The sequence below is a fragment of the Hordeum vulgare genome, chromosome 2H, assembly GCF_904849725.1.
Source record: "Hordeum vulgare subsp. vulgare chromosome 2H, MorexV3_pseudomolecules_assembly, whole genome shotgun sequence".
NCBI classification, from domain to species: domain Eukaryota; kingdom Viridiplantae; phylum Streptophyta; class Magnoliopsida; order Poales; family Poaceae; genus Hordeum; species Hordeum vulgare.
Genome location: NC_058519.1, coordinates 375,939,927 through 375,943,103, shown reverse-complemented (window position 1 = coordinate 375,943,103; position 3,177 = coordinate 375,939,927).

The window sequence follows — 3,177 nt, the reverse complement described above, 5'->3', positions numbered from 1 at the left end:
AAGAACAGAGTAACGCCTTAAGAAAGATGACATGATGTAGATGGACAATCTCATATCTATGATAAAAGCCCATCTTGTTACCCTTGATGAAAACAAGACGATGCGTGCCTTGCTGCCCCTTCTGTCACTGGGAAAGGTCACTACACGGTATGAACCCAAAACCAAGCACTTCTCCCATTGCAAGAATCATAGATCTAGTTGGCCAAACAAAACCCAAGACTCGGAGAAACTTACAAGGATATCAAATCATGCATATAATAAATCCGAAAGACTCAAGTATAATTCATAGATAATCTGATCACAAATCCACAATTCATCGGACCTCGACAAACACACCGCCAAAGAGGATTACATCGGATAGATCTCCATGAAGATCATGGAGAACTTTGTATTGAAGATCCAAAAGAGAGAAGAAGCCATATAGCTACTAACTATGGACCCGTAGGTCTAAAGTAGAATACTCACGAGTCACTCGGGGAGGCGATGATGTTGATGTAGAAGCCCTCCAACTCCAAAGTCCCCTCCAGCAGGGCACCGAGAAGGGTCTCCAGATGAGATCTCGCGAAAACGGAAGCTTGTGGCGGCGGAAAAGTGTTTTCGTGGATGCCCTGATTTTTTCTGGATATTTAGGGAATTTATAGGACAAAGAGCTAGGACACGGGAGGCCCAGGGAGGCCACATGCCTGGTTGCCGCGGCCCCCCCTGGCCGCGGCAACAGGGCTTGTGGGCTCCCTGTGAGCCCACTGCCTTGGCCCTCAAGCCTCCCGATCTTCTTCTGTTCTGGAAAATTTTATTTCGGGGATTTTATTCCGTTTGGACTCCGTTCCAAAATCAGATTTGAAAAGAGTCAAAAACACAGGAAAAACAGGAACTGGCACTTGGCACTGAATTAATAAGTTAGTCCCAAAAATGATATAAAAGATAAACAAAACATCCAAAGTTGACAAGATAACAGCGTGAAACCATCAAAAATTATAGATACGTTTGAGACGTATCAATGCTCTGATACCAATTGTTGTGGCGCTCCGCCTGATTACCATAGTAGCCAGACGGTGGCCGCACATGCCGGCCCAAGAGATCACTCTGGCATGCACATTTACAACAGGTATCATGAACATAGGCATTTCTATTAATGAATATAAGAGTTTTACATGGTGAAATACAAAGATGATTGCAGCGGGAAAAAGCTCTATCTAAGGCAGCACGGTCTTGAGGTAACTCCAATCCACAGGGATCTGACTTGGTTACGCCCCTAGCCCATGAACGCTCTGTCTCCTCGCGTATGACGGATCCTTATGTGAGTACTTTTGAATGTACTCGCAAGCAAACCAAAACTAACATATATACTAAGCAAAGCAATCCATGGTATTCAAGCATGTACTTGTTATTAGAACAATATTAATCATCATGCCATAGCATACTTATCTAGCCATGTTAATTATCAAGGTATAACACTCTTATCTAACAAGATAACTTCTAAAGTGAATGCGATAAGGTAAAGCATATTAAATAAATGATTTATACTTCGACTATTCTCATGATCCAGTCTGAATCTGATCCAAATCCAATCCAACTCATGTGGTCCTCCGACCACTCATCTCATAGCCATCCCATGGCTAACATGTCATAAACCGGACGTCTTCCGATGTCTACACCAGATGAGTTCTTCCATCATTATCATCACTCTTACGGTTGATCACCTTACTGAGGTCTGGTCGGGATGTCCAATACCGTGGACTCGGCTATTCAAATAGATTTGACAATCTACAGAGGTTGCACACTTTACCCACACTCTGGAGCACTGACCTCGTGATCCCATTCGGGTGGACCAGTATTACTCCAACGAAACTTGCTTGAACTGTGACCCTCTCATTGTACCACCGGCAACCACTCTCCTCTGGAGTCTTGCCCTGGGTGGCCCTGTGTCCTCATGACACCTGCCACCGTCGTGGCCAAACAAAACTGTCCCAAACGGGGACGAGCCCAACTTAACTTAACTGGGCTCACAACGTTATCACCGCCTACCTGATCAGGGTCAGCGTGCATGCATAACCCTCCCTCTTCACTCGGTGAGAGCGGTCACGCGAAAAGCTCAAGTCACGGTTGTTCCATATCGGCAAGAGGTGGTTGTACGATAAAGCCCACACAGGTGACTCGAGATCAACTCATTAGGTTTAATTTGTCCATATGTTTATCAAGCTTGGCTACTTAGCAACAATAATTCATCATGATAATAGCGATGAATGCAATAGCAATGTAAGAATACTACGGACAATTTCTATATCATGAACCATTAATACCACAGGATGTGAATACCAACCTATTACTTCACAGGTTTTATCTATAAGTGAGATCCTCGGAACCCTCGCATAAACTCGACAACTAAATCGGTAGTCACCAGATCGGTTGTTAAACAAATATCTGGGACATTACCGGAATAACTCAACCCCGGCTCAAGACGGCTGGAAAGCAGCACAGAGCATGACACGGTGTTGATAAGAAGAATTTAGGAGTTCCCTAAGACGACCGAAGATCAGCTCAGAGCATAGGGACACTGCCACGGAAAGAAATTCAACAGCTTCCTGCGATGGCCGAAAAGCAACTCACAACACGGGTCAGCGGCTGATAAGAGAAATATAAAGATGGCATCTACCCCGGACGGCCGGAAGCAGCTCAGACTCAGGCGTGGTGCCGTCATTGAAGGAAATGCAAGAAAGGGTTCGTCAGAGCCACAAACAGTCTACTACTATGCATACAATCACCGGCATATTAATTTAATCATGCACGAACAAGACAAAGCAATGCTTTAGGGCATATATCAGATGGTCGGTTTCCTGGGGTCAAAGAATACTCCCGGAAGAGGTGCGGAAAGTCCGTAGAAAGGATTGTCGGATACTGCTCTCTCTCGAAGGAGGCTGATTAGAGACAATGGAAAAAGGGACATTTTCACAGTGTCACCACCTTGTGAAAATGATACCATCATGACGGGCTCGATGATATGAAGACGAGGGCTTTGGAATCACCTCAATCGAAGTCCCGGGCAAAAAAGATATAAGCATTTGAAGGAAATGGACCAATCTGCAATTAAAATAATTGCCCTCGGGGTCCCTAAGAGCTCTGCCGGCGGCGCCTTCTGAGAAATACGTTTCCCCAAGGGGAAAACGCACCAGCTGCATG